The sequence below is a fragment of the Panthera uncia genome (assembly GCF_023721935.1).
Source record: "Panthera uncia isolate 11264 chromosome E2 unlocalized genomic scaffold, Puncia_PCG_1.0 HiC_scaffold_19, whole genome shotgun sequence".
In the NCBI taxonomy this organism is placed as follows: Eukaryota; Metazoa; Chordata; class Mammalia; order Carnivora; family Felidae; genus Panthera; species Panthera uncia.
The window spans coordinates 266,948-283,547 of record NW_026057588.1 but is presented as its reverse complement, the minus strand read 5'-3'; positions in this window follow the sequence as shown (position 1 = coordinate 283,547).

Here is a 16,600-nt window from a genome sequence, read left to right as displayed (position 1 = left end):
AAATGGACTAAATGTGCCAACCAAAAGACATAGGGTATCAGAATGGATAAAAAAACAAGACCCATCTATTTGCTGTCTACAAAAGACTCATTTTAGATCGGAGGACACCTTCAGATTGAGAGTGAGGGGATGGAGAACTATTTATTATGCCACTAGAAGTCAAAAGAAAGCTGGAGTAGCCATACTTATATCAGACAAACTAGATTTTAAAATAAAGGCTGTAACAAGAGATGAAGAAGGGCATTTTATAATAATCACAGGGTCTATCCATCAGGAAGAGCTAACATTATAAATGTCTATGTGCCGAATACAGGAGCCCCCAAATATATAAAACAATTACTCACAAACATAAGCAACCTTATTGATAAGAATGTGGTAATTGCAGGGGACTTTAACACCCCACTTACAGAAATGGATAGATCATCTAGACACACGGTCAATAAAGGAACAAGGGCCCTGAATGATACATGGATCAGATAGACTTGACAGATCTATTTAGAACTCTGCATCCTAAAGCAACAGAATATACTTTCTTCTCGAGTGCACATGGAACATTCTCCAAGATAGATCACATACTGGGTCACAAAACAGCTCTTCGTGAGTATACAAGAATTGAAATTATACCAAGCATACTTTCAGACCACACTGCTATGAAGCTTGAAATCAACCACAGGAAAAAGTCTGGAAAACCTCCAAAAGCATGGAGGTTAAAGAACACCCTACTAACGAATGAATGGGTCAACCAGGCAATTAGAGAAGAAATTAAAAAATATATGGAAACAAAGGAAAATGAAAATACAACAATCCAAATGCTTTGGGATATAGTGAAGGCAGTCCTGAGAGGAAAATACATTGCAATCCAGGCCTATCTCAAGAAACAAGAAAAATCCCAAATACAAAATCTAACAGCACACCTAAAGGAAATAGAAGCAGAACAGCAAAGACAGCCTAAATCCAGCAGAAGAAGAGAAATAATAAAGATCAGAGTAGAAATAAACAATATAGAATCTAAAAAAACAAAGAGAAGATCAATGAAACCAAGAGTTGGTGTTTTGAAAAAATAAAATTGATAAACCTCTAGCCAGGCTTCTCAAAAAGAAAAGGGAGATGACCCAAATAGATAAAATCATGAATGAAAATGGAATTATTACAACCAATCCCTCAGAGATACAAGCAATTATCAGGGAATACTATGAAAAGTTATATGCCAACAAATTGGACAACCTGGAAGAAATGGACAAATTCCTAAACACCCACACACTTCCAGAACTCAATCAGGAGGAAACAGAAAGCTTGAACAGACCCATAACCAGCAAAGAAATTCAATCGATTATCAAAAATCTCCCAACAAATAAGAGTCCAGGACCAGATGCCTTCCCAGGGGAGTTCTACCAGATGTTTAAAGCAGAGATAATACCTATCCTTCTCAAGCTATTCCAAAAAATAGAAAGGGAAGGAAAACTTCCAGACTCATTCTATGAAGCCAGCATTACTTTGATTCCTAAACCAGAGACCCAATAAAAAAAAGAGTACTACAGGCCAATATCCCTGATGAATATGGATGCAAAAATTCTCAATAAGATACTAGCAAATCGAATTCAACAGCATATAAAAAGAATTATTCACCATGATCAAGTGGGATTCATTCCTGGGCTGCAGGGCTGGTTCAACATTCGCAAATCAATCAATGTGATACATCACATTAATAAAAGAAAAATAAGAACCATATGATCCTGTCAATCGATGCAGAAAAGGTCTTTGATAAAATTCAGCAATGTTTCTTAATAAAAACCCTCGAGAAAGTCAGGATAGAACGAACATACTTAAAGATCATAAAAGCCATTTATGAAAAGCCCACAGCTAACATCATCCTCAATGGGGAAAAACTGAGAGCTTTCTCCCTGAGATCAGGAACAAGACAGGGATGTCCACTCTCACTGCTGTTGTTTAACATAGTGTTGGAAGTGCTAGCATCAGCAATCAGACAACAAAAGGAAATCAAAGGCATCAAAATTGGCAAAGATGAAGTTAAGCTTTCACTTTTTGCAGATGACATGATATTATACATGGAAAATCTGATAGACTCCACCAAAAGTCTGCTAGAACAGATACATGAATTTAGCAAAGTTGCAGGATACAAAATCAATGTACAGAAATCAGTTGCATTCTTATACGTTAATAATGAAGCAACAGAAAGACAAATAAAGAAACTGATCCCATTCATAATTGCACCAAGAAGCATAAGATACCTAGGAATAAATCTAACCAAAGATGTAAAAGATCTGTATGCTGAAAACTATAGAAAGCTTATGAAGGTAATTGAAGAAGATATAAAGAAATGGAAAGACATTCCCTGCTCATGGATTGGAAGAATAAATATTGTCAAAATGTCAATACTACCCAAAGCTATCTACACATTCAATGCAATCCCAATCAAAATTGCACCAGCATTCTTCTTGAAACTAGAACAAGCAATCCTAAAATTCATATGGAACCACAAAAGGCCCCGAATAGCCAAAGTAATTTTGAAGAAGAAGACCAAAGCAGGAGGCATCCCAATCCCAGACTTTAGCCTCTACTACAAAGCTGTCATCATCAAGACAGCATGGTATTGGCACAAAAACAGACACATAGACCAATGAAATAGAATGGAAACCCCAGAACTAGACCTCGAAACATATGGCCAACCAATCTTTGACAAAGCGGGAAAGAACATCCAATGGAAAAAAGACAGTCTCTTTAACAAATGGTGCTGGGAGAACTGGACAGCAACATGGAGAAGGTTGAAACTAGACCACTTTCTTACACCATTCACAAAAATAAACTCAAAATGGATAAAGGACCTGAATGTGAGACAGGAAACCATCAAAACCCTAGAGGAGAAAGCAGGAAAAGACCTCTCTGACCTCAGCCGTATCAGTTTCTTACTTGACACATCCCCAAAGGCAAGGGAATTAAAGGCAAAAATGAACTTGGGACCTTATGAAGATAAAAAGCTTCTGCACAGCAAAGGAAACCAACAAAACTAAAAGGCAATCAATGGAATGGGAAAAGATATTTTCAAATGACATATCGGACAAAGGGCTAGTATCCAAAATCTATAAAGAGCTCACCAAACTCCACACCTGAAAAACAAATAATCCAGTGAGAAATGGGCAGAAAACATGAATAGACACTTCTCTAAAGAAGACATCCGGATGGCCAACAGGCACATGAAAAGATGCTCAACGTCGCTCCTCATCAGGGAAATACAAATCAAAACCACACTCAGATATCACCTCACGCCAGTCAGAGTGGCCAAAATGAACAAGAGACTATAGATGCTGGCGAGGATGTGGAGAAATGGGAACCCTCTTGCACTGTTGGTGGGAATGCAAATTGGTGCAGCCACTCTGGAAAACAGTGTGGAGGTTCCTCAGAAAATTAAAAATAGACCTACCCTATGACCCAGCAATAGCACTGCTAGGAATTTACCCAAGGGATACAGGAGTACTGATGCATAGGGGCACTTGTGCCCCAATGTTTATAGCAGCACTCTCAACAATAGCCAAATTATGGAAAGAGTCTAAATGTCCATCAACTGATGAAAGGATAAAGAAATTGTGGTTTATATACACAATGGAGTACTACGTGGCAATGAGAAAGAATGAAATATGGCCCTTTGTAGCAATGTGGATGGAACTGGAGAGTGTTATGCTAAGTGAAATAAGCCATACAGAGAAAGACAGATACCATATGGTTTCACTCTTATGTGGATCCTGAGAAACTTAACAGAAACCTATGGGGGAAGGGAAGGAAAAAAAAAAAAAAGAGGTTAAAGTGGAAGAGAGCCAAAGCATAAGAGACTCTTAGAAACTGAGAACAAACTGAGGGTTGATGGGGGGTGGGAGGGAGGGGAGGGTGGGTGATGGGTATTGAGGAGGACACCTTTTGAGATGAGCACTGGGTGTTGTATGGAAACCAAATTGACAATCAACTTCATATATTGAAAAAAAATACCTTTTTTCACTATTTCATTGCATCCAGATGACAAGGAAAAATTTGCTTTCTTTGTCCTCTACTAGTAATAATCACCAACATATACAGAGATTTCACTGGAAATTCCTGCCCCCACACATGATGAACAGCACCATCATGGGTCAGTCATTTGTTACTGCAGGTGTAACACCCACCAGAAGCCCCAAGTTCTCATTTGTCATTACATAAATGATACTCTACCAGCAGCATCCACCCCCCAAAAAATACTTGAGACTTGGTTACAGTTTGTTATTCAGTTACTTCAGTCGGCCTCCTCATTGCTCCTGAAAAAATTCAGAGGTCAACTCCATGGAAATATTTAGGATATAAATTTTTGCAAAGTTATGTCATCCCACAACATATAAAAAATTCATCTTCCTAATCCTTGGACCCTTAGTTCACTACAACAATGCTTAGGACATATCATTTGGCTCAGACCCACATTAGGAATCCTGACTTATCATCTTACTTCATTGTTTCACTTGTTAAGAGGGTACCCTAGTTCTGCTTCCCCACAACACATCATACCAAGAGCTCTAGAACAATTGTTTCATAGCCCATAGGCCTCCATTATCTTTATTAATCGATAGGCATCCCAATTTTCTTTCACTCTTTTAATTGTAAATATAGCCCATTCTCCCACTGGAATTATTTATCAACTTTTGCTTACTAAATATCTGATCACTGAATGGTTATTTTTATCTCCCTTATCTGTCACTCTGACTGCAATTAGTCCGTGAAGGCCACAATCACATCATTCAATTTGTCAGGGCTGACACTGTATCTATTTTCCCAGGAACTAATAAAGATAAGATAGAATACCTTTGGACCCACAATGAACTTTTCCTAATCACTATGGCAGATTACACAGGTGATTTTTTTAATTCTTTCCTGGATGATGAAAGAATCCAAGGACTTCAATTTCTTCATTTCTCTGCTAAACCCCTCATTTCAAAACAACCAATTTCTGATGCTCTGTTTTTATTGATGGCTCAAAAGGGACCTTCCGAGATGTCATAACATGGATAGGAAGCACCACCTGGAAATTTGCCTTTACTGCTCCCACTACTTCTACCCAAAGGGTTGAACTGGTTGCTGCTATATTGGCTCTCAAAACATTTTTGAATCAACCAATTAATTTAATTACCAACTCTCAATATATTGTTCAATTACTTAATGACCTTCTGTGCCACTCTCAATATTAACCTTGATCAACCTTTGTTCAACATGTTTCTAGAAGCCCAAGCACTTTTACAAATGCATCATCATCTCATTTTCACATTCGAAGTCATTCTCATTTATCTGGACCCCTTATGTACAGAAATGACTTAGCTGACTCCTTATTAATAGGATCACTTTTCTCATTAATATCACTTCTTACTCCTTTTTTCACCGAGGTGCACACTCTGTATCCAAACAATTTTCTGTTCCTCTTAAGAGAAAAATGTCACTTGTTCTTGCCCAGAAGGTTAACAGTTCTCCCCTATTTACTTGCCCCACGGAATAAATCCTCAGAGCCTAATGGCCAATCAATTATGGCAAATGGATGTTACACATATATCATCTTTTGGTAAGTCTCAATGGGTGCATGTGTCTATAGACACTGTTTCTGTGTATATATGGGCTTCTGACCAGAGGGGAGAGCACACCTCACTTGTTATCTCTCATTTATTGGAATGTTTTACTGTAATGGAGGTACCCGAAAAAAATCAAAATTGATAATCCCCTGATTTACACCTCACAACAATTAGAACTCTTCTTACAACAAAGGAATATATGCTACTCCACTGGAATTCCTTATAACCCACAAGGTCAAGTTATCATGGAACATGCAAATGTCCTCCTACAACTACTTTTATTAAAACAAAAGGGGTGAAATTTCACCCCTAGGGCCAGATTAATGAGAGCCCTATTCACATTAAATCATTTACAATTAGAAATTCTCATTCTGCAATGTTCAAACATTTCCAAATGGAACAGGGATTCCCAAAACACAAGGTACGGTATAGGTTGTCCAATGAGGGGCCAACCTGGAAGGGTCCAGTACCATTGTTAACCTGGGGGAGGGGTTATGCTGCTGTGCTTTCTCCTCAAGGTCCTGTGTGGGTACGTGCCCGTTAATAAAACCACATCATGAGATGGCATGAGGGACTCAGGAATCCAGTACCAGCCTTCAAATTGATGGCGGTGGCTCCTCCCAATGGGATGTTGAATCCAAAGAAGAGGAAGGTTGACCACTCAGCCAGCCAAGACATCTCCTGGGGTGATGTTAAGAAATTAACCTCCCAGGGGCACCTGGGTGGCTCAGTCAGTTGGACACGCTACTTCAGCTCAGGTAATGATCTCAGTCTGTGAGTTTCAGCCCTGAGTCGGGCTTTGTGCTGACAGCTCAGAGCCTAGAGCCTACTTTGGATTCTGTGTCTCCCTCTCTCTCTGTCCCTCCCCCACTCTTGCTCTGTCTCTTTGTCTCAAAAATAAACATTAATAAAAAATAACCTCCAGCCTGAAGACATTTTAATGAACAAGGGCATGCCTGTGACCCCTGAAAATATGTTTCTATCCTTTCATCTCTTGTCTTACTGCCAACTGAAGTAAGGTAACACTCCTGCTAATGTGTCTGCATTCTTTACCTGTTGCTTCTATTCACCCATACTCTACTTTTACCTCTTCGGCTCACCTTCTTAGCCCTCCTATGTTTGATGTAGTCTCCTGGGAAGATCCTGAAATTCCTATCTCACCTAGTGACTCCTCTATTACCAGAGGACACTGGATTCCTATTAATGCTGATGACTTGTCTATCACATAGAGACTGTCAATAAATTGGACTTTGTCTCACTTGGGCATACCTCTTTGTTTCTATTATAGTCCTAATATTTGCAATACTAACCTAAGCCTCTGTGTCCCTTTTCACAAACAATGGTATGTGAATAACATACTTAAAATACCAGAAGATGAATCTCAGGTAAGTAGTATCAAATATCAACATTTTGTTCTCACAATAGGAATAGGAGGAGACCTATGTGAAGGAAAATGTGTACCAAAAACTCCAGTGCCAGTATGGACCAGGCCCTGGCTGGAGACAGTGTCCTATGATGGCTTCTCATGGCACCTCTGCTGTTCTTGTAATTTTACTCAAATATCATTATTTAACAATACAATCCTTGAAAAGTAAGGACTCCAAAGACTAATGGTGATGGAAATTAATAGAACCTGGGAAGGACGTATCTGGAACTGGTCACTTCCTTTCCGTTATGATACTTCTAACCCCATATGGAATCCTGGATTTGTGGGTCCAATACTTAGACTCAAATACTCCACCAATGCCTAGTCCTCTATTAAAACTTCCTCTTGGAGGATTGACCTACCATTTATTCAAAGAAAATTTAGACATGGACCAGCTTCATTTATACGTGGTAAATTTAACTGGTCCTACACTGATGAAATCAACAGTACTCATATGTACTACCAAGCCACAGGTTTCCTTACTTGCATCTACAACCCCGTATTTTAATGAGATAAACACTGTTTTCACAGGGAACAAAAAGTGGGTGACTACTGTTTCTCCACTACAAACATATCACATTTATATATAACCTTTGACTGTACAACAAAACAAAAGGCACAGCTCTGGTTGTGAGTCCAATTAAATCGGCCTTGGCAAGGTGGGGGGTGGGGGGTCGCCACTGCAACAGCTTGCCTGTGCATTAGAAGAAAGAGAACCAAAAATTTTCTAGGCACATTGTTGGTGGCTATTTTGGCCATTGTGGCACTTGCAGCAACAGCTGCCTGGGCAGACACCTATCTCCTTACAGACCGAATATCAGATAAACCAGTATATGCAAAATACCACATTAGATTTAGAATAACAAGTGAGAATTGATCAACAAGTCTTTGCCCAACTTCAGGCATTCAAGGCCACTACTGTCTGGCTAGGGGAACATCAAGGGGCATTATGGACCCGATCACAGCTCATATGACTCCGGTTTCACAACCTACTGTATCACTCCCACTTTATACAATGAGTCCAGAGAGAGACAGAGCATGAGCCTGGAAGGGGCAGAGGGAGGGGAAGACAGAAAGTGGGCTTCAGGTTCTGAGCTGTCAGTCAGCAAAGAGCCCAATGCAGGGCTCGAACCCACAAACTGAGATCATGACCTGAGCTGAAATTGGATACGTAATTGACTGAGCCACCCAGGCACCCCTCAAAAATAAACATTTTAAAAAAATGAATGGGTCAACCAGAAAATTAAAGAGGAAATTTTTAAAAATATGGAAGCAAATGAAAATAAAAGCATGATGGTACAAACCCTTTGGGATCAAGCAAAGTTAGTCCTAAAAGGAAAATAAATGGCAATTCATGCCTATCTCAAGAAGCAAGAAAGGTCCCAAATACACAGTCTAGCCTTACACCTAAACAAGCTAGAAAAGAAGTAGCAAATAAAGACCACAGCCAGCAGAGGAAGGGAAATAATAAAGATCAGACCAGAAATAAATGATAAAGCATCCAAAAAATGTAGAACAGATCAATGAAACTAAGAGCTTTTTTTTTTTTTTTAAATGTTTATTTATTTTTGAAGGAGAGACAGCACAAGCAGGGGAGAGGCAGTGAGAGAGGGAGACACAGAATCTGAACCAGGCTCCAGGCTCTGAGCTGTCAGCACAAACGTGGGGCTCAAACTCACAAGCTGTGATATCATGACCTGAGCCAAAGGTGTATGCCCAATGACTGAGCCACTCAGGTGCTCCAAGAGCTGTTTTTTTGAAAGAATAAACCAAATTGAAAACCCCTTAGCCAAACTTCTCAAAAAGAAAAGCAAGAAGACCCAAATAGATAAAATCACCAATGAAAGAGGAGACATCACAACCAACACCACAGAAATACAATTATAATAGAATATTGTGAAAAATTATATGCCAACAAACTGCAGAGTCGGAAGAAATGGACAAATTCTTAGACACTCACACACTACCAAAAATCAAACAGGAAGAAATTGAAAATTTGAACAGGTCCAAAACAAGCAAAAACATTTGAATCAGTTATCCAAAATCTTCTGACAAATAAGAGTCCTGGGCCAGGGGAATTCTACCAGACATTTAAAGATTAGTTAAAACCTATTTTCCTCAAAATGTTCCAAAAAATAGAAATGAAAGGAAAGCTTCATTCTATAAAGCCAGCATGACCTTGATTCCAAACCAAAGACCCCTCTAGAAAGAATTGCAGGCCAATATCTTCAATGAACCTGAATGCAAAAATTCTCAACAAGATATTAGCAAATCAAATTCAACAATACATCAAAAGATTTAGTCACCACGATTAATTGGGACTCATTCCTGGGCTGTAGGGCTGGTTCAATATTTGCATATCAATCAGTGTGATAAACCACATTAATAAAAGCAAGGATAAGAACCAGATGATCCTTTTAATATAGGCAGAAAAAAAGCATTTGACAAAATACAGGATACTTTCTTGATAAAAAAAAAAAAATCCTCAAGAAAGTAGTGATAGAACATACCTTAACATCACAAAGCCATCTATGAAAAGCCCACAGCCAATATCATCCTCAATGTGGAAAAACTGAGCTTTCTCCCTAAGATCAGGATTGTAATGGGGGTGTCCACTCCACCACTGTTGCTCAACATAGTACTGGAAGTCCTAACCTCAGCAATCAGAAAATAAAAATAAATAAAAGGCATCCAAATTGGCAAGAAAGAAGTCAAGCTTTCACTTTTTGCAGATGACATGATACTTTCCATTGAAAACCCGAAAGACTCCACCAAAATACTGATACATGAATTCATTAAAGTTTCAAGATATAAAATCAATGTACAGAAATAAGTTGCATTTCAATACACTGATATTGGAGCAGCAGGAAAGATATCAAGAAATCAATCCCATTTCCTATGGCACCAAAAACCATAAGATACCTAGGAGTAAACCTAACCAAAGACGTAAAAGATCTGTATGCTGAAAAGTACAGAAAGTTTGTGAAAGAAAGGGAACCCAGTCCCATGTGGATGTTCTGCCAATGATTTGTTTGCCCCTGGCTAGTGGAGGCATCTCAAGGTCCCATCCAGCAGCTGACCAGACCTTGTTGGCCTATGGCACTTTTGCTGTTTTTATTTTTGAGGTATCTACTATAATATTTCTTTTCTCTTTCAGTTTCACCTTAGACCACAAGTGCACACCATTTCTATTATTTGTGATAAGCTGAGGACAATACAAGTGTTCAAATTCACCTTATTCTTATAATAAGGCAATGAAGTGCAATGGAGGTCTGAATTCCAACTGTAAATGTTTTTTTTTTTTTTTTTTTGTAACATAACATTTTCTAATCTGCCTAAATCCGGTGAGATTTTTATTACACAATTTGATTTGCACATCAATACAATATTAGACTTGTGATTATATAGATGAAGGAACAAGAATTTAATCTGTAATGAAATAAATATTAGATATATAAAGCACATATAGTGAAAACGGGTAACAGTAAAGGGAGACATCATTTTGCTCAGTCACTAGAGAAAGCCTCTGACACATCCTATTTTAAAGCATCAAATTTATCGTTCTTGCTGATAGAGCAGAACACAAAACAAATATGGATCAGGGCTGACTTTCAGAAGTTCCAGCATAGATAGCTTACTACAGTCACCCAATTTGGAAATCACTAGGGACCAATAAATCACTGCATGAAGGAGTGAATGAGGTCCTTTTTCCTTAGTGTCAGTAAGCTAGGATTGTTGTCTCTTAGATTTTCTGGAAAGGACTTCCCATTTTCTCAAATATTCAAAAGAAATATATTTCAAATCTGAGCCCTACACAAGCATGTATGTGCTTAGCTCTTAAATGCAGAAGAATGATGAGTTTTAAAAATTTATATTATAAATTTATACAGTCTGGACAGTATTGGCCTGAAGAGAAGTCGCTAAACTGTACAATATTTGGTATAAAAAAATGGATTCAAGAGAAATTACTAGGAAATGCTGACATACTGAATATACACATTGTTCTTTTAATATATCCCATTATATAGAGAGCAAGAAGTATTGCATTTATAAAGCGAGGAGTTTTTTTAGGGTTGTAGGATTTGTGACCCTTTTACATTTTTTCTGATATAGACACATCACCCATCACCTGTCCAAGATTTTGTGCATTTGGTCTTCACCTACAAATATATATGTAAGGGAAATTCATGTCAAAATCAATTGTTCTATATTAAAGACACAGGATAAAATTTAAAATTAAGCTGTCATGAACACACACACATACAAGGTTAGTTTATTTTTATTTTTATAATTTTTTAGAGGTTATTTATTTTGAGAGAGACAGAGACAGTGCAAGTTGGGGAGGGGTTGAAAACAAGAGAAAGAATCCCAAGCTGCCAGTGCAGAGCCCCTCTGGGGCTCAAACTCATGGAACTGTGAGATCATGACCTGAGTCAAAACCAAGAGTCACAAACTTAACAGAATGTGCCACCCAGGCACCCTACAAAAGGTTAGTTTTAAAAGACTGAGCATATGAAAAAGTTACCTTTAAGAAGATTATGAGGAAAATGTGTAATGACTCTTATTATTAAAAAAAAATTTTAAACATGTATTTATTATTGAGAGACAGACAGTGAGTAGGGGAGGGGCAGAGAGAGAGGGAGACACAGAATCTGAAGCAGATTCCAGGCTCTGAGCTGTCAGCACAGAGCCCGACACAGGGCTCAAACTCACAAACCACAAGATCATGACCTGAGCCGAAGTCAGACACTTAACTGACTGAGCCACCCAGGCGCCCCTGTAATGACTCTTGACTACAGTGCTTTCATTTTGCAGTGAGAGAAATAAGTTATCTAGCTGGGAAGACCTCTCTTGGTAAATAACAGCATGTGATTACACCAGAGAAATTTCTTAATTATTTGGTTGGCTTTCATCATAAACTCATTTTCCCTAGGACTAGTCCAGTTCTGGTTATAACAGTTTTCAGAACCTGAGATCTTTTCTGGTTCTGGTTCTGTGTGTGTGTTGTTCGTTTCTTGGCTGCCAATGTGGAACTGTTTCTGATGTAGTTCCCCACCTGCAGCCCATTAGGCTGCATGTTACATAATGGACTGGTGTTCAGTTAGGACTCTAATAAAGGATGATCATTTTCCTTTGTAATACTGCATGGCCCAATATACTGTAGAGTCAGGAAAAGCACATATTCCAGGTCTGTGTCAGAAATGACTCTTCCTCTTAGAAACTTAAAATTCTTCATAGTGTTTTCAATGTAAATGCTTGATGCATTCTGTAGATGAGATTCTGAATGAATCCAAAGACAAAGGACATTAGTTCCTTCATTAGACAGGGACAGAGTGAATAGCACCCAGCAGCCATTACCGGAATAGCATTCACAACACAAATAATTTAGTTGGTCTCTCAGAGGAAGAATTGAAGAATGAGTCCCTTAACATCCTGAGCACTTTGAATTTAGGCAGGTTAAGTCCAGAGAAAACCAAGACACAAAATACAATCAACAAACTCCAGGATGACACCTGAGGGAGCAAGGTCATTCTAAGTAGCACATTCATTCACAGCTAAAACCCCTTAGGTGGTGCTGAGCATTTAAGCCCACTAGGAATCAAAATAAACCATCACAATGGGGAAAAGGATGGAGAACCATCTGCCAACAATCTGGTGGGATTCATGTTTAACACACATGGATGACATATTTGCAAGTATCTAAGTAAATAGGAAATTATACTAAGGATGATTTTAATGCTCAAGTGGCCTTGAAATACTTATTTTGTATATTTATGCATCCACCTCCAGAGAACCATCTATATTAAACCTCGATATTAAATTGAATGGAATACATATTTTGACTGCTACTTAGAAGTTTTTCAAGAAAACACTGACTACATAGTATCCACACAGGAAATAAATAAAGAACCTTCCGAAATAGTGACAAAAACTGAGTTCAAAAATATCAACTCCTCTACAAGTACGTCCTATCGCTCCAGCATCTTTTTATACTTTTTATACTTGAAATGGGATGCCAAGAAATGAGGCATTTAAGTCAAATTGTCTGTCTGAGAACAAGAATTCTTGTTGTCTTGAAGGTCCTTCTAACTGGATTGGAATCAAATTGCCATGAGACAGACTGACAGGAGAAAATCAAATGTAATAGGTGTATGTACAGGAAATCCACATAAACATGCAATTCTAAAGACTGGCCGGAAAGATGATGTACAAATATAATGGTGAACTATGGGTAGGAGTCTGGCTCTTTGTAGGAAATTAATGCTTTTCACAGAGGGATAAGAAAAGCACATATTTGGTAAATAGATGTTTGTCCTACCTTACAGATGGGTCACTGAGATAAGCTTTGGCTCTGTTAATAACTCTTATTCTGGGAGGACCCCCAATATAGATTCTTCTGTGTGGTTAACAAAGGGGGAAACGTTTTTTTGAACCTGTAGGTTCTCAACTTTCTTCATCTCCAATTATCCACAGGACAAAGTAGTACAATGTGGGGATTAGAGGTGGAAAGTCTGTCCTAAACCCATCAGTTCCCCCATAGAAACTTCCCGAGGAGTTTCTGATATTAAAAGTTGATGTGACAGTCTCATGTCATTGATCCAGCAGTTTAGTCCTGACTGATCAGTTTAGTCAAAATCATTTTAGGAGGCAACAACACAAGTATATTGTCAAAGTTAGTTCTGTGGTTCAAGTAATGTTATTAAATGAGGCATTTATATGAAAACAAAGTAAAAACTATGCTTCATATTTAGATCAATTATTAAATCAGTTTCTGACTTCTAAGGGTGGCTAGTGGCACAGACGTCTAGATGTCAGACTTGAATCATCTTCAGATACAGTAGGGCAGGTAGGGACAACCTGAAAGATCTTCCTGTATTACAGTGCAAACACTTCTGGCAATCTTTTCAGTGGCCCATAGAACCACAGCACTAAGATTGCCTATATATGAGCTATTACGACAATTTCTTTACATCAAATCACTTATATTAAGTTTGCAGAGCTTCAGGAAAAGAGGCAGTTTTAGTTTTCAAATGATTTCAAGTCAGGAAGGTAGGAGACAAATAAAAATATTACTTTGGGGAGAGGGGCATCTGGGTGGCCAAGCCTATTAAGTGTCTAGGTATTGATTTGGGTTCAGGTCTTCACCTAGCTGTTCCTTGGATTGAGCCCCCTTTTGGACTTTGCCCTGATTGACAGTGAGCAGCCTGTTTGAGATTCTTCCTTTCTCTCTCTCTCTTTCTCTCTCTCTTCCTCCTCCTCCCTCACTCATGCTCCCTCTCAAAATCAATAAACAAACATTTAATAAATGTGTTACTTGCAGAATTCCTAGCCAGGTATTGGAGGACACTAGAAGAAATCAGGATCTGGTCCAGGTTATGATGAATAGTATTAAAATGAAATACCTACAAAGATGGATTATTGAAAAATTTTTTCACTCTAGTCACCCTCATTTTTTACCAAACAGAGCCAAATTGACACTAATTTGATTGCAAACTAAGTGTATTTTAAGAAAAAAACAAAACAAAACAAAACTCAGCTTGTTTATTTTCATGAATGCAGCAAGTATAGAGCTTTTATCTATAGATTCTTTAAAATCAGCTTTACTGGAATTTTTCTTGAGGAATCACTAGATTGAACTATTAATAGCCTTTCAAGTGTATAAAACAAGCCAAATACTTGCCATCAGACTTTGTCTGCAATACCTATAGATTTGGGTGAATTCCTGTATTCTTGAGGTCTCCAAAATATCCAAGCATTATTGAAGCTTTTAGGAAATGAAGTTGTTTTTTTTTTTTTACATTTATTTATTTTTGAGAAACAGAGTGAGACAAATCATGAGCGGGGGAGGGGCAGAGAGAGAAGGAGACACAATTTGAAGCAAGCTCCAGGCTCTGATCAAGAGCAGTCAGCCTAGAGCCTGATGCAGGGCTCAAACCCACGAATTGTGAGATCATGACCTGAGCCTAAGTCGGATGCTCAACCAACTGAGCCACCCAGGCGCCCCTAGGAAATGAAGTTTTTGATTCACCTGCTAAGGCTGTTGGGAACTCTGTAAGCAAGGTATCATGCTCATACTTCCAAGGGGCTTTATTAAAGTCAATCAGAGATATTTATAGCTGTTTCTACCTTTGTTGTCCTTTCTTGCCATTTGTGACAAAGTAGATAGACCTAGAAAGTATTATGCTATGTGACATAAGTCAAAGATAGACTAATACCATATGATTTAACTTCTATGTACAACTAAACAACAAAACACAGAAACAAGAGGAGAAATATACCCATGAATATTGACTTTGTTTTGAACCAAGTCCACACATAATCTCAAGAACTGTAAAAATTCCAAGGTTGCACACATTCCATGATGTAACAAGTTGGTCTGTAACAATTTTCCAATCCTGGCTGAAGACAGGAAATTCCTAGATCGAAATCTAAGGATCTTATGGGTCATGACACAGCAAACACCTTCAACTTCTTGATCACTTTAATTTCACTTCTCAGCCCCCACCTTCAATTCCTATGGGTAGATGCTGCACATGCAGTGGGTTTGTGTTACATCTGTGAGACCCTGAGCATAGGAAACCCTAGTATCTTAAATGAACATCTAGCATATCTGCTTGAACATTGCTGTGGAAGGAGACATGTGTTTTCATACCCAAGAAACAAATCTGTCCTCCAAGAGCAAGATGCTACCATTATATTCCAAAAATTTACATATATATGTACACACACACACACACACACACACACACACACACACACATAACTGGAATGACATTAAAATAAGAACTTTCGGGGCACCCTGGGTGGCTCAGTTGGTTAAGTGGCCGATTTTGGCTCAGGTCATGATCTTGCAGTCCATGAGTTCGAGCCCCGCGTTGGGCTCTGTGCTGATAGCTCAGAGCCTGGAGCCTGCTTCTGTTTCTTTGTGTCTCTCTCTCTGCTCCTCCCCCATTCACGTTCTGTCTCTCTCTGCCTTTCAAAACTGAATGTTAAAAAAAATTAAAATAAGAACTTTCAATGCTTCTATACATAACCCTTAGAGAAACTTAAACTCATAGAGAAGAATCTCTCAGCAATATCCACCAGTTTGACCTTGCTTTGGCTCCTGCATAACTTTCCCATGTGTACACCACCTCATCAAGCACTAATTCTGTCATTAACCTGACACAGGATCTGGAATAAGACCTATTCAATTTACACCACGAAACATTTTCCAAGACTGTGATCAGCAAGATTCAATGCAGAAAAATCAGGTGACCTGTAGCATTCACTTTTTCAATGTCACCGTGGGTACTACATTCAACCAGGTAAAGATATCCTACTACCCATGATGGTCTACCTTGAATTTCTGTAGTGAACTTTCTAAGGGAGATGGATGAAGAAACACCTGAACTGTGCAAAAGCATAGGACTTACATGTATCTGATAAGATGAGAGAATTTTGTATTCCTTACCCAGGCAGAGCAGGTCCTAGATACCATGAAATCATGGCACATTGCAATAAAAGGGCTGATAGTGCGAAACAGATCAGAATTAGGACATGTGTTCACCAACCATCTATAGGGAATATTGAAAAGTAC